Genomic DNA, 25,546 nt, shown 5'->3' with positions numbered 1-25,546 from the left:
CCCTTCGTGGCCCTTGTCTTCCTTTGGCCGATATCTTCATTTTTCGAAATGTCGGATCCCTTCCATTTTTCCCTCTGATTAGTGTTATATAGAGGATGGTTGCCTAGTTGTACTTCCTCTTAAAACAATAATCACCACCACCACCTGTAGGGAAACTAGATGCATTTCAATATAACATTCAGTAGAACACAACCTCAATCAATCAATCAATCCATCAATCAATCAATCAACTCCAATAGAAATTGGAAAAGGTGCTGACATCTAACGGGAATAATAATTATTACTACGTAACCGTTCGCCCAGGAAAGAATCTGAAACGGTTTCCAGCTGTAATCCAAGCATGTGCTTTTACAAAAATCACAAACTATTACAGATTTGCTGCACGAACAAAGTTATTGTAAATTGATATTTTTCCCGCCGTTGATTGGTTGAAATTCATTATATTCTGGTCAGTGGAGCCATAAAGTAAATCATCGTAGAGATTTCAGAGGTTTATCTACACCTCAGCAATAAAAGGGCACACTTCTGCTGTATGTCTGAACAACATTCGCTACACACTGTCCTAAACGTTGCTTGTCATAGCAGAACTAAATGTGAGACCCGGACATGAAAACGCTCCTGTAACGGAATCACATATTCCATCAGAAGGAGGCTAACCAGAGCCCAGGATAAGTGCGTGTGGGTAAACAAAGAGCGGGAGAAATCCAAACCTTCTTATAAGACCGTAACAGAGCGCCTGGCTGAGGAAACAGTGGGAAGAGAATATTAGGGGTGACCAAGACGGCACAATGTCTGTCTCGGTTTGAAACAAGCCGCAGGTAGACTTACGGAAAAAGAAAGTATATTAGAGACGACATGCCAACAGTGTAGCATTCCATGTTTATCCTACAAAATTAATTAAATATCAACAATAGGTTGGAATAATAATAATAATAATAATAATAATAATAATAATAATAATAATAATAATAATAATAATAATAGAACCCGGTTTATGGACTAAGGGCAGGAAACGAATTAAGTACTCGATAGACTCGTGCGAAGCTTTCGCACTTCGCCCTTTTGGTATTTTATACTAGATTTTCCTTCTTGAACATGAATCGAGTTTCCAGTATTTTACATCGGCGGAGAGAAGGAAAGGGCTTCAACATGACACTAAGAACTTCAATAAGACGAGCGGTTCGGAGGTTTTCAGTTCCCCAATTCGGGGAAAATCCCATTCGGCTTTTAGGCCGATCGCCGAAATCTACCGGGATTTGGTAAAAACAATCCTTAAGTGAATTCCCATTTACTTCATTGTGCGGAGTCCGAAAACACATTATTTTCGTGAGAATTCCTCCAGAGGGGGGAAAAAAAAGGCAGAAACAGGACATGAATTTCGTAAATTTGTTGATTTCCTGCCGCACATCACATTTAGGGGCGTATCTCTTGAAAGGGTACAACCACAACCTCGGATACGGACTTAAAATATCCTCAGCAATCTCTCAAAACCGTGACTATTTTGGTAAAAACTGGATTCAGGTAACTCCCCGAAAAGCGGTGTAGAACAAAAAGAAAGATTTCCTTTTATTGGATTTTTTTAGCAGACCGGGTGAGTTGGCCGTGCGGTTAGGACCGCACAGCTGTGAGCTTGCATCCGGGAGATAGTGGGTTCGAACCCCACTGTCGGCAGCCCTGAAGATGGTTTTCCGTGGTTTCCCATTTTCACACTAGGCAAATGCTGGGGCTGTACCTTAATTAAGGCCATAGCCGCTTCCTTCCCACTCTTGGCATTTCCTATTCCGTCGTCGCCCTAAGACCTGCCTGTGTCGGTGCGACGTAGGGCCTAAAGCAAAATTGTAAAGATTTTTTAGCCAAATTGTTTATTATAACACAAAAGAATCTAATTTGAAACATCTTTCGAGTGATACCTCATTCACACGAATTGACTCAGTGGTCGCGTAGATTACCGGTACGGGATCTTTACAACAGAAAAATACATCAGATAATGTATTATGTTTATTATAATCAAAGACTATAACAACAGTTAGTCTCCCCTTACGCAGTAATTAAAAGGAGATAAGACATGCTTAGATTTAGGTTTCATTCGGTAACAACAGTTGGCAGCACTATATAAATACATTCATTTGTCAGTTGTTGTTATTAGCGAGTGGCATCTGTGTTGTCTTGTGTTGTTTTCTTTCCCCTATTGTAACGTTCTTTGCAATGCCGCACAATGAACAACGAACGTAGGCCTACACGTTTCAATTATGGTGGAAGTATGACCACATTTCATTACGACTTCAGTACGAGGTTTTTTGAGGTGCCGTTACCAACATTGGCGGAAACTTAACCTAAATTTGAAAGAACGAGAAAAATTAGAGATGATTCAGAAACCAGTCGGCCGCCACCACGCCCTTCGCCCACAACTGAGATTGTCTATTGAAAATGCATTTCCTGAAGATAAACCTTCATTTATTCCGTATTTAAGAATCGGTAGTAAGTCGTGACATTAAATGTATTGAGCAAGGCTGGTTGGGCTCCGGGACTCTTAACTTGAGAGCGTGTGTTTGTGACCACGGTGCCCTTAGCTGAGTCCTGGCATTGCTTCCGCTTACTTCTGGCAGGCTTCTCACTTCAATCTATACTATCCATCCTCCCTTGGCCAACTCTTGTTCTTTTGCAACCCCAACGGTACTAGGTCTAGGGAGTCTCATTTTCTTCACGCCGTTCGTGGCCCTTGTCTTTCCTTTGGCCGATACCTTCATTTCTCGAAGTGCCGGACATCATCTACGTTTTCTCTCTGAAATGAAATGCCGTATGGCTTTTAGTCCCGGGGTATCCCAGGATGGGTTCGGCTCGCCAGGTGCAGGTCTTTCTATTTGACGCCCATAGGCGGCCTGCGCGTCGTGATGAGGATGAAATGATGATGAAGACAACACATACACCCAGCCCCCGTGGCGTAGGAATTAACCAATTAAGGTTAAAATCCCCTACCCGGCCGGGAATCGAACCCGGGACCCTCTGAGCCGAAGGCCAGTACGCTGACCGTTCAGCCAACGAGTCGGACGTTTTCTCTCTGATAAGTGTTAATAGAAGATGGTTGTCCAGTTGTACTTCTTCATTAAACAATAATTACCACCATCATCGCCGCTGTCCTCTTATTCCCCCTGTGGATGGGGGCGGTAGAATAACACCACGGTATCCCCTGCCTGTCATAAGAGGTGACTAAAAGGGGCCCCAGAAGTTTTTCATCTGTCCTATCCGACCTTCCTTGGATTAATATTGTTCTTTTCCGACCTCGACGGTATTAGGTTACGAATCCTAGGGAGTCTTATTTTCACGCCTTTTGTGGCTCTTGTCTTTCTTTGGCCGATATCTTCATTTTTTGAAGTTTCGGATCCGTTCCATTATATAGAGGATGGCTGTCTAGTTGTACTTCCTCTTAAAACAATAATAACTACCACCACTCTTAATGGCTGCGTGTTATGTTAGGGGAAACTGACTTTTCCGCCACCTTGTATTAGTGGAATAAGGATAAGAAGCTGGGATCTGCAGAAGGTCGCTCTACAGGAGGCCCTGTGAGGCCCGAACCCGAAGGTTAGCGAGCCCTAGAAACCAACCGCACGTTGGCGGAACCGGTCAAGCACAGCGTAGGAAGTATTTCCTTACAGCGACCTTCCTCGGTCCAGTGTGGCCGACTTGCGATCCACAGGTACCTCTGTCCAGTGGTATTTGAAGGTGCTCAGATACGCCACACCCCTGTTGGCACATTTGTCATCACCATCATCATCTGCTGATAGCAAAGGCTTCGTCTCCTCCAGGGGTTTTCACTTTGTAAGGGCTCGAGGGCCTCATTGGCAACCTTAGGCACTTTCGCGGGCCGAATTTTAATAATAGGCTAATTTTCTTAAAATGTCGCAAATAGAACATAGGCACCAGTATAAAATAATATGCATAGTTCAAGTGAAATGATGGTTTAATAATTTTTATTATTTAAAACACTATTTTACAGTTGAATAAAAGAGTGGCATTAAAAATACACTGTTATACCCAGGACATTTGAATTTTGAAGAAAAGCACCCAACAATGTCAGTTCATTTGAATTAATAATTGACAAATGACAAAAAAAGGAAAAAGAAGACCTAAAGAAAAACAGAATGGATAATGTCAAAACAAAGCTTAAGGAAGGATTTTAGTGGGAGTAGTGTGAAGGGAACAATGATATTCAGTTGGAAGGGCTTAAAATCCCAGCAGTGTACTTCCAGGAGAACTTCGAGTGTGCAGCGCTGTGTACCAGCCAGTACTACCAAAGAGAGAAGAATGAAGAATTGAAACCGCTTCTTACACCAATGGCAATTAAAGTATTTCTTGGTATTCAATAAAATGACCACAGTGAGGTTGGAATGGATCTCATAGCGATTTTTATAATGGTGAATACCTAGCACTGGCATTTGTGAAGGATAATTTTCCGCCGAAGTTTGGATTTAAAATTTTTAAAGCTGACTTGGTCTATAAAGGGCACACAAATTAATAAATTTTTGAGCAGGCTATGAAATATTTTATATAATTGTTTTCACATTTCTTGAAATATTTTAAAGCCCTCGCGGGTCGCCGTGGTAATGCCTGCCTGTCGTAAGAGGCAACTAAAAGGGGCCCCAGGGGCTCTTCACTACCTACCACTGGCTTTGATACCGGTGGCGGACAGAGATTCCTGTCGTTCTTGCAGTTTACAGCATGTCTGATGTGTGTCTCACGGTATCCCGACGGTATTACAGTATGTCTTAGGAGACCTACATAGTCTCATTAGCAGCCAACCTTCCTCTCATTCTCCGCAGGGCTTACACAGTCGCTGCGTTGCCAATTAAGACTACTAGACTACCGCTACGCTGCTCCAGCTATTTCCGCCCCATAGACAGTGCAATTTCAACCCTCGTTCCGCCCTAACGCTCTGATGGATGAGAAACATGCCGTCCTGAAAAACACATGGCCTTGTGTTCTCCGTCATGCCCAGATCTCAGGAGTCATTTATCACCTCAACAAGTCCGTTACAAGATCCGAAAGACTTCCTTACTCTACAGTACACTCTAGCCAAGTGTTATAAAGTAGGCCTACATAAACTTGGCCGCCTTGGAGGAGCAGTGCTATATGGTTTCCAACTCACGGCCCAACGTTTAAGTAGTCGAAATTTGAAGGGCGGGTTAAAAAACCTAATCGACTCTTTATGATTACTTATCGTATGGTTTAGTGCAGGGAGTGCCCGATGACATGTTCGGCTTTCAAGGTCTTTCTGTTTGACACCACTCTTCTCCCCAGAAATTTCCGTCAGCTGGGTGACAGGAATGAGTAGCCGGGCGGGGAATACCCCGTAAAAAATGAATATGATAAAATGTCACTGTATTTCCCTCAGGGCATTAACAATACCTTAATTAAAGCCACGACCGTTTCCTTACCACTCCTAGCCCTTTCCTGCAACTGCAAAATTGAACTATTTTAGTGTTCTCAGGAAGAAGACATAACAGAGTATTTTGAACTGCTTGTATTTTACTACTCGTTCATAATCACTCGATTCCTGAGAAGTGCCAGACGGGTTTGTTGTTTTCCACGGATCGAGTGTTCGCATGCAATTTCACGCTAATCCAGACACCGTTCGCGCACCACACGTGATAAGCTAAACGATTATGTTGACAATAATGAAAATTTTTCATTTAAATAATTTACAGTGTTTACATTTTAATTTGGAACGCACAATGACTGAAATATGTATTAATATTACGTAAACCGCGCGAGTTGGCCGTGCGGTTAGGAGCGCGCAGCTCTGAGCTTACATTCGAGAGATAGTGAGTTTGAACCCTACTGCCGACAGCTCTGAAGATGGTTTCCCGCGGTTTACCATTTTCAAACCACGCAAATGCTGGGGCTGTACGTTAATTAAGACCACGGCCGGTTCCTTCCGACTCCTAGCCCTTTTCTATCCCATCGTCACCATAAGACCTATCTATGTCGGTGCGACGTAAAGCAAATTAAAAACAAAACAAAACCACGTCTCGGTATAACACTACTATAATACGACCTGGCCAATCACAATTCATTCTCACAGTGAGAGTGTGTGTGTGTGTGTGTGTGTGTGTGTGTGTGTGTGTGTGTGTGTGTGTGTGTGTGTGTGTGTGTGTGTGTGTGTGTGTGTGTGTGTGTGTGTGTGTGCGCGTTGCCTACGTTATAATAGAAGGCCTGGACAGGCCGACACATTTCTGGGCGAACAAAGTAGTTCAGGCAATGGCCGCTTGGATCGTGTTTATGTTCTGTTGTTCTCATGTTCTGTCTATATCCTTATATTGAAGATTCATACAATAACACGAAATAATACATTTTATTATCATTATGCCCTGTGTGAATCAGATATAAATACATAAAACAACTTAGAACACACTGCACTTCATAGATTTCATTTTGCACTTATCACACAAGAATAAAGAATATGGAAATAGGCCTAAATACAAGTACTCACCCGATTTTTCCCTATTTCTATAATTTCAACACTTTTCTGCTCAGAGGCTTGCTCTTGAATTTGTTTAATACATCACATTCATTAGTCACTTTCTTTGCATTATTATCAAGAACAGGCCTAAAAAAATTGTGAATATAACGTATGTGATGTGTGCTTGATCACAGTCGCGTCACTGAAAAGTCTCTTTAAAATTTCAGCTTTCGGACAAGGTTAAATTTTCCGAGATATCCTAACGCTCGCGTTGTAAATATGAATACATTTTTAAGAAGAAGACGAATTTGCGTCGGCACTTTGTCGGGGAGCAGAATTTTCCTCACAGTACTTACACCGTAATCTGATTCGACAAAGTTCAAGCAACATATTCTGGAATTATCATTAGGAGCCCAAAGAGATCCTTTTCTGCTGCCCTCTCGAGAAATAGCAAGCCTCCATTTCTCCTGTAAACTCGGATCTTTAGGAAAAAGATAAACATTTATATTTGTGTATATTTCTTCGCTGTGTCAGATGTGCAGTTAGGCACGCAACAATAAACCATCTTAACCAACAATGGAAAGAGAAACTTGACGGTAATTGGCCCCAGAGGCTCTGAACTTTGGAGCGTGGTTGGCGACCACGAAGCCCTTAGCTGAGTCCTGGCATTTCTTCCACTTACTTGTGCCAGGCTCCTCACTTTCATCTATCCTATCCGACCTTCCTTGGTCAACTCTACGTCTTTGCCGACCCCGACGCTATTAGGTTTCCGAGGGCTAGGGAGTCTTTCATTTTGACGCCCTTCGTGGCCCTTGTCTTCCTTTGGCCGATACTTTCATTTTTCGAAGTGTCGTGTCCCTTCTAGTTTTTCTCCCTGATTAGTGGTCTATAGAGGATTGTTGCCTAGTTATGCTTCCTCTTAAAACAATAATCACCACCACCATCCCGTTAAAGGTAATTTGGAAGTACATAATAAATGTTAAACGCATGTCAGCAACCATCCATATATTGCAAATCGTGAGACGAAATAAAGTAAAAAAACGAAAAAACTCGTCATATTTCATGTTAGATAAGGCCTTACTTTATAAAATGAAGTTTAATATGTTATTTCTTGCAGTAACACACGTAATCATAGAATTCACGCCAAACTACAGAACATAAACGCGAACCTAGCGGTGGAAAAGAGAAAAACTAATACCCCGCTTTTAATGCAAGAAATTGGCTCACTGTCCAGGCCTTCTAGTATCTAGTAGGCTTTGGTGTGTGGCCGTGGCGGCTTTTATTCCCATAATCCTCTTGCTTTGGTGATGGTCAGGACTAGTGTGTTTACGCTCATAAGCTGATGGGGAAATCTATGGCCAAATTCGGCCTACTTAGGTCATCTGTACTATATAAGTTTGTCTGATAACCTGAAATAAAAGAATTAAATTGAACAAAGTAATATTTATAAATCGAATACGAAATAATGCTATTTATTTTTGCGTTTAAGATACTACGGATATTACTCAGAAATCTCGAGTCGGTACTTTCATTATTCCACGTTTACAATTACGTACCCTATAGTTTTGTATAAGGTGTTAGACGTTTTAAGCTTTATTTGGAGAAAGAATGAGGATTAGGAATGTTCTTTTACTTATTATAACAAATTGATGAATTATGAAGGATTCTATGAAGTCATTGATCACTGATCTGCATTCAGTGCTGTAGCCCAGTTGGCAAATTCGCTATTATTTTACACAGTCTTTTCTTAAATGATTTCAAACAACCTGAAAATCTATCAAACATTTCCAAATGAACTTACTGACCACGTGTGACCACGTCTTCTTCTTCTATATCTGTTTACCCTCGAGGGTCGGTTTTTCCCTCGGACTCGGCGAGGGATCCCACCTCTACCACCTCAAGGGCAATGCCCTGGAGGTTCAGACTCTGGGTCGGGGGATACAACTGGGGAGGATGAACGGTACCTCGCCCATGCGGCCTCATCTGCTATGCTGAACAGGGGCCTTGTTGGGGAATGCGAAGATTGAAAGGGATAGACAAGGAAGAGGGAAGGAAACGGCCGTGGCCTTAAGTTAGGTACCATCCCGGCACTTGCCTGGAGGAGAAGTGGGAAAACCACGAAAAACTACTTCCAGGATGGCTGAGGTGGGAATCGAACCCACCTCTACTCAGGTGACCTTCCGAGGCTGAGTGGACGCCGTTCCAGCCCTCGTACCACTTTTCAAATTTCGTGGCAGAGCCGGGAATCGAAATCGGGCCTCCGGGGGTGGCAGCGAATCACACTAACCACTCCACGTGTGACCACAAATCGCAAAAATTATTCAAACAAACGTAGGCCTATTGACCACATGTTGACACAGTTCAAACAACAACGTTTCCTCCATTTACGCAAAATCAAATATTAATCAATTGTGACAAGCCTATTTACTACAAATCATACCAGATGGCAGCATTTTCGCAAAAGGCAGAGAGCATCAGCGGCCATACTTTTCTAGAATGCATCCTGATTGGCCGATAAGCTTGTGTGGTTTCCTCTGCCATCCAGTGGAGTAAAACGGATCGCCAAAATTGACGCTCAGGCCGGCTACATGGCGACAAATCGAAATACCTGCACAAGGTAGCTGAAATTATTATTATTATTATTATTATTATTATTATTATTATCGTTATTATTATTATTTCTTGGATAATACCAGCTTAGTAGACTGTGAGATGGAGGGACACATGTTAAACGTTGGAACTTGAGATTACGGCCCGTTACACGGAGCAACACGACGGAGGTTATCACTGATCACACAGACGCACGGTGGAAACTGTATAGCTTCTTTGATTTACATAATGTTATATAATATAATTGTCTGCCATGTTTAAAACATGAAATACAATAACACTCTTCACTCGATTTCACGCGAGTACATGGAGCCGAACTCTACAGAGAAAATTCAGTTGTTGATCGAGCTGGCAGAGGATTTCTGTGCAGTGTGTAGATGTTAATGTCAGTACCCAGTATAGTTTTCTGAGCGTGTGTGTGTAACAGGCCTAAATTAATTTAAAATGTAAATTCATGTAACCATTCGTCTTCGAACTTTTTTTGGACTTCGCACTACACTACGGCCAGTCACTACGTTGTTCAGCTGAGTAATTAGTATATGGAAGTTAACTGTTGAATACATTAAAGTGAGAGGTTATGTTAATGGTATACACTCAACTAAGTAGCTTCCGGCTTCTCTTTGAGTGAAACTGTCTACAGGGACACAGAGTTCTACACCTCACATCAGTGTAATCTATCACTGTGGCTTGCTACAACCGAACTAGACCAAATCACGAGTAAGGGATTAATTCTCCCAAGTACTGCTATGAATATGACGTTTATATTTTTATGTTTCATTCGCTAAAAAATTTGCTTAGAAATTCTGATAACTGAACTGTCGGATGCTATACCAAACAAAAAATATTTAGTGGCAGTTGGAAACCGATAGTAATTTATCAATTCACTTTTCTTGTTGTTCTTTGTAAATCGTGCACTTAAATATTATGTGGTTTGTGATCGCATGTACACACGTTGCTTTCTTTAATATTTACGGTAGAGTGTCGGCCTCTGGATCGCAAGATAGCGGGTTCAAACCCGGCAGAGGTAGTCGGATTTTTGAAGGGCGGAAAAAAGTCCACTCGACACTACATGTCGTACGATGTCGGCATGTAAAAGATTTCTGCTGACACACTTGGTGTTTACCCGACAAAATTAATTAAATCTCAGCCACAGACCCCAAAGAGAGTTTCGGTTTACTCGGTCTGCCATCTAGTGGGCCTAGTGTAAAACGGAACGTCGAAATTGACGAGCAGACAGCCAGATGGCGTCAAATTGAAATGTGTGCACGCGGTAGCTGAGACCATACGATTATTATTATTATTATTATTATTATTATTATTATTATTATTATTATTATTATTATTATTATTATTATTATTATTATTATTATTATTCAGTGCTTGACAACGCATTACGGCATTTCAAATGAGGTATCTTGGAACACAACCAGCCACACAAATATGCATTTGCATTTTCCTGAATTAAATCAAAACCCACAGATCACACTTAGAACAACACATCGGTATTAAGGTTAACTGCTGCACTAATACAATAAAATAAGCTTATTATATTTTAAGCCAGTTAAAATATGGGTCGCGCAGGTCAGAAGTTTAGGAAGTAGGCCTTCTATAAAAATATCTTTGTAACTGGAAGAATTTATATGCAAACACAGTATTTACTTACATTTTCTTGTCACGAGGGAAACGGAAGAAAGACCGCGAATCCTTCTGCACTTCATAATTATTGCAGCCAAACGCAGCACATGTCTTTCCACTCATATTGGCAGGAGATATAAAGGAATGACACACGCTACTATTTACTTATGTCAACTTAATGCAAACGCAAATGCAAATAGATTAATTGTTGTTCTGGTTTCCATTGGGTAAAACAGAGTTTCTCAACCTTTTCTGTAAGGGTACCCCCTGAAGCTTCAATATTTATGAAATATGTAGTAGCGAGCTAATTTTAGTTCAGTCATACAGAGGTCAACGCAATGAATACATACATACATACAAATATATTTAGGTACACATTCATGGCCAGTGTGCAAAAGAAGTTTAGTCAAAAAAATATTTTAAACAGTTCTTACGTTTCACAAACTCAATTGTATTTGAAGAACTGTAAACAAGGATATAGTTTTGTGTACTTATGTACATTACAAAAGCCATCGTATTAAGAATGTATCTTACATGTAATTAGATAATTAGGTTGCATTTCTAATATGATTACTCAAGCATGTAGTATTAATGTCATCCAATGGGGCATGCTGTGAATAAACGTTTATTAAAAAAAAACACCCATACACATATACATGTACAGAAAATATGAAATGGGGAAGTTATTTTGTTAATTCAAAAAATACAGACAATTAACTTAATTACAGTAACCTTTCTCGAATGAGTTTTCGGTAATATCTAATCCTATGTATGTATGTATGTATGTATGTATGTATGTATGTATGTATGTATGCATGTATGGTACTCAGCTCTAAAGCTGGTTGGATCCTCAACAGCTCTGCCATCAGCCGCCATAGATGGACTAGGCATCACTGAAGAGGCGTATTTACATACATTATTACAAATATCTATCATTATTAGAAATATCATAGACAGCAAAAATGTATTTCTTAAGTCCTCTCCAAGTACTCCCCGCCCGGTAGGGAAACACTGGAATAAAGCCTGGATGAAAACACAAGCATTTTTTTTTTCAAGAAAACTATTAGGAGTTTGGTAGAAAATGCATATACACTTTTTATCTAGGAAACTTAATTCTAAGTAATCTTGCTAGGCTCCATTCTTTAATAGGACTATGCAGATGTACTGTATACATCAGTTAGGATATTGTGGGATAGAAATCTCTGTGTCAATTAATAATTATGATGATGAATGCTGTGATGCGTGTGATTGGTCTCACTTGTACACTTATGGGATGATTGCGTTAAATGAAGAGAGCGATGAATGTATGATGCCGCCTCATTAGTTTTCCCTCCACGTGTTGCACAGAATTATCTTGTAAAGGTCTTGAGTGGATTGTATTGCGGCTTTTATTGTTCATCACCATATGCCTTCTTACTGGGAACTCCACTCCTACGTCGTCATAGGGCACAGTAATGGCGTCCAGTCCAAGGAACTACTGTAACCTCTTGGGTAAAATAGCCTCGTCCTCGAGCTAACATTATACACTACACGGAGAAATGTGTACGTGAAATGTACAAAATCGAATGAATTGTTAAACAGCGGAACGGCACACAATAAAACGAGCTTCTCCTAAACCTATTTCTTGCTTTTCAAGACACATTCAGCCTCTGTCAAAGACTTTAACAGGAAACAAACTCTTTAGTTTCTGTCTACGATGATGAACTCTATCGGAAACTTCTATTTTTTTTCTTTGCTAGTGGCTTTACGTCGCACCGACACAGATAGGTCTCATGGCGACGGTGGGATACGAAAGGGCTAGGAGTTGGAAGGAAGCGGCGGTGGCCTTAATTTAGGTACAGCCCCAGCATTTGCCTGGTGTGAAAATGGGAAACCACAGAAAACCATCTTCAGGGCTGCCGACAGTGGGATTCGAACTCACTATCTCCCGGATGCGAGCTCACAGCTGCGCGCCGCTAACCGCACGGCCAACTCACCCGGTGAAACTTTTATTGACATTTTAACATGACCATATTATACAGTTACAACACAATGTTGTCTGATGTGAAAGAATGCTTTATTTACATTGTTCGGTATCATTCTTATTCGTATGACACTCGACACCAGTGTTGCCAACTTAGCGGATTTTCCGCTAAATTTGGCGGAATTAGAAGACTGTTGGCGGAGAAATATATCATTTAGCGGATAGCGGATTTTTTGCCGGAATTCTAGATTTATTACAGCGGAATTTAGTGTTTTATCCATTTTACTTTTTAAAAAAAAATTGTACTCTAGTCTGTCTCCGAGCTAATCCGTATTTATTGTCAGGAGTTAGCAGTCACATGAGGAAAACATGTTAAATGGATTTGATGTTATGAGATCATGGTATCATAAATTTGTAATGCGTGGGGAAAGGGTACTTATCTCTTAGTTGACGAATGACAACAGATAACGAAACTGTGAGAGAGTAGCATTTATATTTATGCTATGAAGGAAGACCGTTTAATGAACTGGCCTGTTCTATGTGTGGCCCTTGAGGTAGGGGCTTCACGTAGTTTGCACCCGGCAGTAAAACGCCTACAAGTTTTAGCTCGCCGGCAAGGGTTAACCCCAGTGAAACTCACAGATCAGGTGAGTGCAGACATTATTATTATTATTATTATTATTATTATTATTATTATTATTATTATTATTATTATTATTATTATTATTATTATTATTTGAGATTGGATTTCTTAGCGGAATTTTAACGGATTTTTAGTAGTATTTAGCGGATCTTGAAAATATAAGTTGGCAACACTGCTCGACACGATTATTCTACAAGTATTAAATTAACAGAAATCTGGAAGCAGATGTCATTTTGATTTAAACATCCATACGTAGATTTAATGTTCATGTTTTGGCGTTTTCAAACGAACACCATTAGTAGAGTATACACTAAAAAATATTTCAGTCATGATTACGAAGTAAATCGGTATGAATTACAATGGAATCTGGAACAGAGTAGAGATTCGTGTTTGACGTGAACATTATTATTAAGCGTATGGAATTTACATAATGGACAAGTATATACAATATTATACAAAAGAAAAACCTGCAAAGAATACATTATACTAAGTAGGGAACAATTACACATGGATATCTAAATTATTTATCCACTGCACTAGGGATACTGAGACATCAGCAAAGTCTTTCCGGTCTCCGCCATAAGCACGCAGAGGGCATTCGTCCATTATATGATGCAAAAGTGTTGTAGCTCAAAGAAGGTTGATTTGAGTTACCGACACCTCCATATGTAACAGCGACAGATTTATTTATTTATTTATTTATTTATTTATTTATTTATTTTCTTGTTTTATATGGCGGGACTCAGGCTATGAAGCCTGCTATTCTGTCCGACCATACATACACCTACATGAAGAGTTAAATATACACTAAATCATCTACAGTTTTTTATCTTAAGGTATCAATTAAATGTTTTAATTAACCTAATATCTCAGCTATGATCTAATCCTACTATGTTATAAGAAATTATTATTATTCATTAACCAGGTTTGACAGAGTTTCTTAAAGCGGAGGTGGTTTGACACGCTCCTAATTTCAGCAGGTAGGGAATTCCAAATTCGGCTGGCGCCATTACAAACGATCTACTGTAGCCAGTTGAGCGGTGAATGGGAATGCTTAGTACTGCGCTGGATGATGATCTGGTTGGAATACCAGAAGGTGATGCTAGATAATGGAATTGTGCGGCAAGGTATTCAGGTGTGTTACGGTTATCTGTCTTTCTGTTAAATTGTTGTAACTTTAACTTAATTATTACTTAAATTACACATTTAAAATTCTGTCAAAGTTGCGTACCATTAATGTACAATTGTATCTACGATTGCGCCAAATATGCCTCACAAAACGGAAGTATTTGTTAGATTTCAACTGACGTCTGTAAAATAATTGCTGATCCCGAAACTTAAGCGCGTATTTTATAATAGTGTTTTTGGTAACACAAAAGCTCCATTTCTGAAGAAACACATATTTCGAGTTACGACACTCTTTTCTTCTGAGTGCGTTTAAGACCGCTGATTAGTGCATATGGCAGGTGTTGCAGTATCAGGTAGGTCACACGCTACACGATACAAGTGCGTGACACAATAGAAACATTACTCGCTTGTGAAGTGTTTACTTCCCGACTGCAGTCACGATCTTGTACTGTGCTCAGCTGTTAACACTTCCATTACAAATATCTAACCTGAATAACGTTACTTTAAAAACCAAGCCCCATGGCGCAACAGCCCTGAAGGGCAATGGCCTACCAAGCGACCGCAGCTCAGCCCGAAGGCCTGCAGATTACAAGGTGTCGGTGTGGTCAGCACGACGAATCCTCTCGGCCGTTATTCTTGGTTTTGTAGACAGAGGTTGCTATTCTCACCGTCAGATAGCTCCTCAACTGTAATCACGTAGGTTGAGTGGATATCGAACCAGCCCCAGATCCTGGTAAAAAACCCTGACCAGGCCGGCAATCGAACTCTGTGTCTGTGAGTAAGAGGCAGACACGCTACCCCTAAATCGCGGGATACTAACTTCACTCTGGAAAAATTAGACCTCGGATTCTTACGCTCACGAAATAATAAGCTTTTAAACACAAAAAATAGGCTCTAAAATTATGAAATAGGCTCTAGAAATAGTTTCTTTTAGGCCCCGAAATGCAATTTCAGGCAAAAAAAATCATTTTAACGCAAGAACCATAAAAATCAACGAACATAATACAGTATTAACGTTTTGCTATTTTTTTGTCGCATCGAAACAGACAGAAGTTATGGCGACGATGGGACAGGACTAGTAACTCCGAGAAGGAAGCGACCGTCGTTAATTGAAGTTCAGCCCCAGCATTTTCCTGGTGCGAAAATGGGAAACCACCCCAAACCATTTTTATAGCTGCTAACGGTGGGGTTTCGATGCTACCATCTCCAGAATGTAAGCTCACAGTTCCCCGTGTGTTTGCGGGGGGGGGGGGGCGGTAGAATAACACCCATGGTATCCCCTACCTGTCGTAAGAGGCGACTAAACGGGGACCCAGGGGCTCTGAACTTGGGAGCGTGGATTGGCAACCACGGAGCCCTTAGCTGAGTCCTGGCATTGCTTCCACTTACTTGTGCCAGGCTCCTCACTTTCATCTATCCTACTGGACCTCCCTTGGTCACGTCTTGTTCTTTCCCGACCCCGACGGTATTAGAACACTCGAAGCCTCGGGAGTCTTTCATTTTAACGCCTTTCGTGGCCCTTCTCTTTCTTTGGCCGATATCTTCATTTTTCGAAGTGTCAAATCCCTTCCATTTTTTCTCTCTGATTAGTGTTATATAGAGGATGGTTGCCTAGTTATACTTCCTCGTAAAAGAATAATCACCACCACTAAACTCACAATCACCACTAAACACACAACCACGTGACCCAAACCGTGAAGTCAACTTGCTCGGTAAATTTAGTATTGAGGTTTAAAACATCATCACAAAAGGCTGGCCTCATTTTTTGTAAAGATGATCTACAAATCTCAATACAACATCCGATCACTTCTTCAGGACCCAGATTATCTGCTATGGTGCTCCCAGGTTATGTGAACTGATACAATTGGTCTGTGTTTTGATTATTGAATGAAATGGAGGCACCTTCATGGTTGCCTGTGACAAATACCATGAACATGGTTTACTCATTGTTATTCCTACATTCAGAAGCTTGTTGAGCTCTATAGTTGTAAGTACGAGCTAAGATTATTTTATAAAATTAAATACTGCAGGCTTTCGGCACAATTTGTCATTACGACCAAGTTGTCAGACACCCTGTGGGTGGGGGCGGTAGAATAACACCCATGGTATCCCCTGCCTGTCGTAAGAGGGGACTAAAAGGAGCCCCAGGGGCTCTCAACTTGGGAGCGTGGGTTGGCCATTATCTGAGTCCTGGTATTGCTTCCACTTACTTGTGCCAGACTCCTCACTTTCATCTATCCTATCCGACCTCTCTTGGTCAACTCTTGTTCTTTTCCGACGCCGACCGTATTAGGTTTGCGAATCCTAGGGAGTCTTTCATTTTCACGCCCTCCGTGGCCCTTGTCTTTCTTTGGCCGATACTTTCATTTTTCGAAGTGTCGGACCCCTTCCATTCTTTCCTTCTGACTAGTGTTAATAGAGTCCGGCTCCATGGCTAAACGGTTGCCCAGTTGTACTTCCTCTTAAAACAATAATCACCACCACTAAGTCGTGAGCGTAGGCCAGACTGCTTACTACAGTTTCATCGAACTGAATCCTCCCTGCGACTTTATGTGTTTCGGCAGATAATCCTCGTAAGGTATGAACAACAAAGGTGAAATGTATTTAATTTAACTTGACTTTGTACAATGAGACCAGGAGATGTTTCAAAAAATTCGAGCCCAGACTATCAGTGTTCAAGCTTACATCGGGGAAGAAATGTCCCTTGTAAAATGAGGTTATCTGTTTGAAATTTCCTTTCACCATAAAGGGAAGTTCAAGAAAGGCTGTCAACCCCCAGGCGAGGAGAGAAAGGGTCAATCCTAATATGGACAACTCCCTACAGCAGGTCGGACGTACCACTTCCTAATAAGGCGAGTGCAAGACTTTCTCGGCTAGAAGCATCTACGATATCAATCTTAGGTATAGGTTAGCAAGGAAACACTTTCACTCAACTGTAGGCAAATTTCTACACAGTAATTCAAGTCTAATTTGCTATGAAACCGTTTCCAATATTAGTGAAAGAGACTGTATCGCATCACAGATCGCTCGAAAGAAACCTCCAACGTACACCAAGAACAAGGACTGAACGTTTTAAGGAAATTCAATGGAAATGAATCTTAGCGGAAAGGCATTTCATAATACGTTTCATTTACTTAGTAATAACCAGGCTTAGCATACCAGCATCAATCACCTCTGATGCCATTTAGGGCTGTCGCCCGGGTGGCAGATTATTTATCACATGTTTGGCTTTTCTTACATTATTTCAAAGAAGCTGGAAATTTACTGAATATCTCCCTTGGTAAATTATTCTAACCCCCTAATAATATCTACCACAGTTTGTCCTCTTGAATTCCAACTTTATCTTTGTATTATAATCCTTATTGCCTTCAAAAACCTCTACTCAAGCTTATTCCACGCCATCTGTACTGAGAGCTCGGAACATACCGCTTAGTCTAGCAGCTCGTCTCCTTACTCCTAAGTCTTCTCAGTCTAAAGTTTGTAACATTTTCTTTATACACTACTCTTTTGTCGGAAATCACACAGAACAAACCTTGCTTCTTTCCTTTAGATCTTTTCCAGTTTACCCCCTGTGAGTGGGAGCGGTAGAATAACACACACGGCATGCCCTGCCTGTCATAAGAGGCGACTAAAATGGGTATCAAGACCTCTCAACTCTGGAGCGTGGGTTGGCGACTACGGGGCCCTTAGCTGAGTCCTGGCATTGCTTCCAGTTCCTTGTGCCAAACTCCTCACTTTCATCTTTCCTTTCTGACCTCCCTTGGTCAACTCTTGTTCTTTTCCGACGCCGACGGTATTAGGTTTGCGAATCCTAGGGAGTCTTCCATTTTCACACCCTCCGTGGTCCTTGTCTTTCTTTGGCCGATACCTTCATTTTTCGATGTGTCGGACCTCTTTCATTCTTTCCTTCTGATTAGTGTTAATAGAGTCAGGCTCCATGGCTAAATGGTTAGCGTGCTGGCCTTTGGCCACACGGGTCCAGGGTTCGATTCCCGGTAGGATCAGGAATTTTAACCATAATTGGCTAATTCCCCTGCCACTGGGACTGGGCGTCTGTGTCGTCTTCGTCATCATACCATCCTCATCACGACGCGCAGGTCGCCTACGGGAGTCAAATCAAAAGACCTGCTCCTGGCGAGCCGAAGTTCTCGGACATATCCCGGCACTAAAAGCCATACACCATTCGATTTCAGTGTTGATAGAGGAGGGTTGCCTATAATAGTTGTACTTCCTCTTGATGCCCTTCCTGGTGGTCGGTAGTGTACTGTGTTGTCTCAATATGAAGAGGAGCGTTTTGGGACAAACACCCAGTCTCCGAGCTAGAAGAATTAATCGAACGCGATCAAAATCCCCTCTGAACCGAAGGGCTCAACGATGACCAATCAACCAATGAGTCGCGCAAGTTGTAGGCGCTCTATAATTGGTCAACTTCTTCAATAGTAATATAAAAAGAAACCTAAGTACTTGAATTGATCCCCAAGAGGTACTTTCACTCTAACACAGTAATAAAAACTCGGATGACTTTTCCTCTTGGAGAAACTTACACCGTGACCTTTCACTTCATTTATCGTTACCACTGCCTGCTCTCTGTCTCATAACTCTGTCGAGGTCACTCTGCAGTCGCTCACAATCCACTCTATACAACACAAGATCATCCTCAAAAACCTTACCTGCGATTCCAGTTCTTAACTCATTTCACTTATATATATATAAGAAAACAAAGGTCCAACAAGGTTACCTTGCGGAACCCCCACTCAGTACGAGGGAAGTTGGTTATAGTGAATGCGTCTTATGAATATTAGTATTTCTTCAAAGCACCGTAATTTTGTCAAGAACTCCACAGTTTGATCTTCGTTGGTTAGAACCATTGCGCATGCGTGCTCTTAACGAAGACATAGAAATGGTCGCGATAATTAGACCGTGCCCGACTAGGAATTCTCAAGGAGGGAATATATTAAAACTCTTGGCGTTCAATTAAATGAGCCAAGTTTCCTGACAAACGATGTCAAAGAAGAATGGTTCCCAGAGCGAACTCGCCCTGTGTAAGGGCTGGAAATTAATTGCTACAGCTCGCACATTCCACACGCACGCAACAAACAAAGTTAGTACTTCCAATTTCTCGCCAGAGGTCGTCTCCGATGGGGATGACACCGTCCTAATTAATACGTGCGCCGTGCCAGGCATTATAACAATTAGCCTCAAGTCTCCCAAATCAAGATATATCTGAACTGTTAGTCCTATAAACAATGAAGCCCACCACCAATAACACAGACTATCTATCTAATTGGAATTTACATACATACATAATCATTATAGACCGTTACGCCTTTCGGCGTTCAGTCTGCAAGCCTCTGTGAATTTACTAAACGTCGCCACAATCCTCGATTTGCAACTAGTGTTGTGGCCTCATTTAGTTCTATACCTCTTACCTTTAACTCGCTAGAAACCGAGTCTAACTATCATCGTCTTGGTCTAGTTCTACTTCTCTTACCCTCCATAACAGAGTCCATTATTCTCCTAGGTAACCTATCCTCCTCCATTCGCCTTCCAATACCCTACCACCGAAGCGGTTTATGCATACAGCTTCAACCATCGAATTCATTCCTAACTTAGCCCTATCTCATCATTCCAAGTACCCTCCTTCCATTGCTCCCACCTGTTTGTACCAGCAATCATTCTCGCTACTTTCATGTGTGTTGCTTCTAACTTATGAATAAGATATCCTGAGTCCACACAGCTTCAACTCCCGTAAAGCAAAGTTGGTCTAAAAACAGACCGATGTAAAGATAGTTTCGTCCGGGAGCTGACTTCCTTCTTACAGAATACTGTTGATCGCAATTGCGAGCTCACTGCATTAGCTTTACTACACCTTGATTCAATCTCACTTACTATGTTACCATCCATGGAGAATACACATCCTAAATACTTGAAATTATCACCAATCTGACATTCAGTTCTCTTGGATTTCTTACCTACTGGCATCAATTTAGCCTGTGAAAAGCTAATTGTCATACCATACTCATTGCACCTATTTTCAAGTTCCAAGATATTAGACTGCAGGCTTTCGGCACAGTCTGCCATTAAGACCAAGTCGTCAGCATAGGCCGGACTGCTTACTACATTTCCACCTAACTGAATCCCTCCCTGCCATTTTATACCTTTCAGCAGATGATCCATGTAAACTACAAACGACAAAGGAGAAAGATTACAGCCTTGTTTAACCCGTGTAAGTCCCCTGAACCAAGAACTCATTCTACCATCAATTCTCACTGAAGCCCAATTGGAATTTAATTATCAAAAATTTCTTAATTATTTAACATGGATATGTTTTTTTTGGGTGGGGGTGGGGGGGGGGGGAGGAGCGGTGGTCTATCTGGAATCATTGTAAGCAGTTTAGCGTCAAACGTTTTGTGTCGACATCGTAACCAGGCAACCGGAGTACGACATATGGATGGAAGAACGACGCCATTTTGTTGGACGGAGAGACGTGTTTTTGGAGGATGTTGATGCTGGACGCAAGAGAGGCTGTAAACAAGCAATGGCGAATCATTTTAATGGGAAAACGTTAATTAAAATTCTGAACACTGCTGAAGAAAGAGAAAATAATTTCTTTCGACTTAAAGGAATTCTTTATCTCCCCTGTGAGTGGAGTGGAAGTTTGCATGTATTATCTGTACCCCGCGCATGTCGTAAGGGGCTACTAAGAAGGGAACCAAAGAATCTGTGATCGGTCTCTCGTCTTCTAAGCACAAAAACATATACATGATTCTATGTTTTTCCAAGAAAAACAACCGCATTTGTATTTCCTTCTGACACATGCGTTATCGGATAAAAACGAAAATAACGGACGAACTGTTAATCATATTAAGAAAAGGAGCATGCATACAGCATTAAGAATTTGTAAACTTCCTGCAAAATGTTAATCGTGCATTTTGACGTGAAATGCCGCCCAAATTGGGATAGGAGATACAACCTGTGACAAAGTTCGATGAATGAAGTCAGAACGGTCGATCCGGCAACACTGGCGACAAACAACGCTACACCTGCGTAGCAGCAGGTTTTGACCACCTGCTCCAAACGTTGTTCAGTTGAGCACCGTGTGTGTGGCGTTGTAAGACCTGTCTGACACAGTGCGTGTTTAGTGCGCTGGTTCTGAACTGCGAACAGGAACATGAACGACCAAAATATCAACTTACAGTTTTGTTCTAAGCTTGGCAAGACACCGAAAGAAACGCATGCGATGCTGGTACGTGTTTATGAAGATCAAGCACTGTCCATGAAGTGTGTGTAAGAGTGGTTCGCCCGTTTTCGAAGAGGCTGGGAAAGTGTTTCTGACAATCCCCGTAGTGGAAGACCGCCGTCAGTGACGAAAACATTGAAAAGGTGAGGACATTAATCACGAACAATCGGCGAATAACTGTGCACATGATAGCAGTTTAACTGCAGATTAACCATGAATCCGTGTGAAGAATCGTTACCCAGAAGTTGGGAAGAGGAAAACGTGTTCTCATCTTGTGCCACATCACTTGACTGACGATCAGAAGCAGGCAAGTTTCGAGGCTTCACAGGATTTTGTCGAAACGGCGGATGTAACAGCAAATTTCTTGAACTGTATTGTCACTTGAGGATGAAACCTGGAGTCTCAGGTGCGACTCTGAAACAAAACAGAAAAGCACGTAATGACGTTCTCCGGAATCCCCTCGTCAGAAAAGGGTCAGAGCCTATTCCCACAACTCAAACTCACTTTGAAAGGAAAGATATTTGACGATATTCCTGACATCCAACGAAACGTGACGAGGCTTTTGAACACCATCCCAAAGTAAGCCTTCTTGCAAAGTTTCCAGGACATGTATCGCCGATCTCGGCAGTGCATAGTTATTGGAGGGGACTATTTCGAAGGACAATAAGGTCACTGTCGTATATTGTTCATCTACAGTATGTTGACAGTACAGGACTATTCAACGAACTTTATTGTCACAGGTTGTATTACGCAAAAATTCGATGTAGCACACAAAAATTCCGTTGCAAACCTTCAAGTAGATTCGACGTTTGTTCTTATTTCCCACTGATAGTCAGTAAGCTACTTACTTAGGAAGAGCAATCAGCAATGTCAACTATCATGATAGGGCGGAAGATCAAGTACTTACCTGCAAAGAAAAGAGAAAATATATTAGTTTTCAAAAAACACTAATGGCTAATATAAAAACAAACAAAATAAGTAAAGATGTCACCCATACTAATGAAGGAAAAATTATACATTGAAAGTGGTAGTTCGAAGAGGAACTGCAAGTGGCCAACCATACGGCAGGGTGTGACAATAAGGTGGAACATTCCTCACACATTGCGAAGCTCTCCCTCCACTACTCACTGGGATACAGTACTTTTTTTAAACTCTATAATCACAATAAAAGCGAACTTGTCAACATATTCCGGTTTGATTTATACTGCGTTCGATGTAAAACCTCCGTTTTATTTTTCTACATTTATACATTCAAAAAGAACTGACGCGTTATAATTGTTGTGTTATAATTTACAAAGATACAAGGTTTAAGCGTACAATTTCTTGGATGGGAATGACAGTATTACCATTTTATAAAGTAAACATTCTGTTATACTTAGATAATTCAACTAGTTATCACTGAATTTCTGAAAATAGTATGAAAAACTAATCAGGCGTCGGATGATAATAGCTGGCCTCTAAATGGGAAGGGAGTTTCATCACGAGTGAGGACATAAAGTACAACAGCAATATAAATGTAGCCTATCTACCAAACAGATACAAAGTATACCTTCAAATAAATAAACGGGATGTTATTCCTGGTAAGCATGATAGGATTGTTGGTGAGTTTATCGGATAATTTAAACGCAAGCAACCCCAAGTCGCAGATTAATCACCTTAACTCCGTATTATATTAGAAATGTTTCTAAAGCACTTCTTAAAATTTAATAGTGAAAATATTGTAATTCATTACGTACAATACAAAACTGTTTGAGATTGTAGGCCTAACTGTATCAGGTCAAAATACATAAACTGTAATGAATAAAGCCCGGATTTTTATGCAGTAACAGGTTAGATTGCAAATTAATTTTGTTAGTAGGAAGTGTCGGCCACCCGCTCTTCCACAATGTAGCAAGAGTAACATAAATTATAGGGGTTCTGACTGGCCGTACGCCTAATGTTTATGCAAACTCCATAGCATAATCATTGTAAAGGTAGACTATACTTGCTACTCGCTTCAGTAAGTTTGCATTCTAACCTATTAATGCATCAATATCCGGGCTCTGGAATGAACATAAGTAAGTTATTCCTTACAACGTAAATTGAAAATGACGTGGATTTCTGCCCTCTTTCTTTCATTATTTTGTGCCTCTAATTCAAACTCGGGTATCGCCGCACTGATCGAGAGTGACTGGGAGAACTTGGCCCAACCTGAACGACCTGTGACGTAAACACTACGTCACTGTAGTTGAACAGCATACGCTCATCGCTTGCCCGCTTACAGTACTGTGTGCCCGCGTGAACACCCTTGCTCTAGACATAAAATATAAACTCGCTTTGTGATCTCTACATTTAGATCCCTTGACGTAAGCAGCATTCTTTTCTTGTTTGCCTGAAGAATGCTACTCTGAATGTCGGGCTGAACTTTCGGTGGTATATCATTATTTCTAATGTCGACTGCACTTGCTTGCTTGCTTGCTTGCTTGTTTACCTGACCACACAAAATATGATCGCCAGGCTTATAGTCTACGAACAACGTAATCCGAGAGGACAGTAAATACTATACTCGGACGTTTTAAGCAGGCCTCTACATCACTGCCCTCCTTGCAGCACCCGAAACCTCTCTCTCTCTCTGACATGCAAAGTGACCAGCAAATTCCAGAAAAATATCATCTGTCGAGCGAAAAGTCTTCTCGACTTTTACCAAAGCTTTTCTAGAGAAAATAACTTGACAGGACATTGAAGTTCAGGTTCATTTTGGATTTAATCTACCTCTTTCCTGTCAGTATCAGTCTGCAGTGATAAGAATCGAGGGCTTTGAAAAAGAAACAGCAATCCAGAAAGAAGTGAGGCAAGGCTGCAGTTTGCCCCCCCCCCCCCCTCCTTTTCAGTGTTTACATAGAACAGGCAGTAAAGGAAATCAAAGAGGAATTTGGAAAGAGAATCACAACCCTAGGAGAGGAAATCAAAACCTTGAGATTTGCCGATGATATTGTTATTTTATCTGAGACTGCAGAAGATCTCGAGAAGCTGCTGAATGGTATGGATGAAGTCTTGGGTAAGGAGTACAAGATGAAAATAACTAACGTTGGCAGAAGTAAGGAGGACATAAAATGCAGATTAGCACAAGCAAGGAAGAGCATTATTAAGAAAAGAAATTTGCTCACTTCAAACATTGATATCGGAATTAGAAAGATGTTTTTGAAGACTTTCGTGTGGAGCGTGGCATTGAATAGAAGTGAAACATGGACGATAAGTAGCTCAGAAAGAAAGAGAATAGAAGCTTTTGAAATGTGGTGTTACAGAAGAATGCTGAAGGTGAGATGGATAGATCGAATCACAAATGAAGAGATACTGAATAGAATTAGCGGGAGGAGATGGATTTGGCTAAATTTGACGAGAAGAAGAGACAGAATGACAGGACACATCTTAAGACACCCCGGACTTGTTCAGTTGGTCTTTGAAGGAAGTGTAGGTGGTAAGAACGGTAGGGGTAGACCAAGGTATGAATATGACGAGCAGATTAGAGCAGATGTAGGATGCAGTAGTTACGTAGAAATGAAAAGGTTAGCACAGGATAGGGTGGCCTGGAGAGCTGCATCAAACCAGTCTATGGACTGACGACCCAAACAACAACATATTTATCTCTGAAATTTCTTTACGTGGTGTAGGGGTAGCGTGCCTGCCACTTATTCGGAGGCCCGGGGTTCGATTCCCGGCTAGGTCAGCAATTTTTACCTAGACCTGAGAGCTGGTTCGAGGTCCACTCAGCCTACGTGATTAGAATTGAGGAGCTATCTGTCGGTGAGATTGCGGCCCCGGTCTGGAAAGCCAAGAATAACGGCCGAGAGGATCCATCGTACTGACCACACGACACCTCGTAATCTGCAG

At 41.2% G+C, this 25,546-nt stretch overlaps 1 protein-coding gene across 1 annotated transcript in view; it reads right to left on the bottom strand.

Moving 5' to 3' along the window:
* Positions 1–25,546, bottom strand: part of gukh (GUK-holder) — a 582,564-nt gene that overhangs the window by 448,255 nt on the left and 108,763 nt on the right. The gene's annotated exons all lie outside the window — the stretch shown is intronic.

The sequence above is a fragment of the Anabrus simplex genome, chromosome 10 (assembly GCF_040414725.1).
Source record: "Anabrus simplex isolate iqAnaSimp1 chromosome 10, ASM4041472v1, whole genome shotgun sequence".
Classification (NCBI taxonomy): domain Eukaryota; kingdom Metazoa; phylum Arthropoda; class Insecta; order Orthoptera; family Tettigoniidae; genus Anabrus; species Anabrus simplex.
This window is presented reverse-complemented; position numbering and strand designations above follow the sequence as displayed.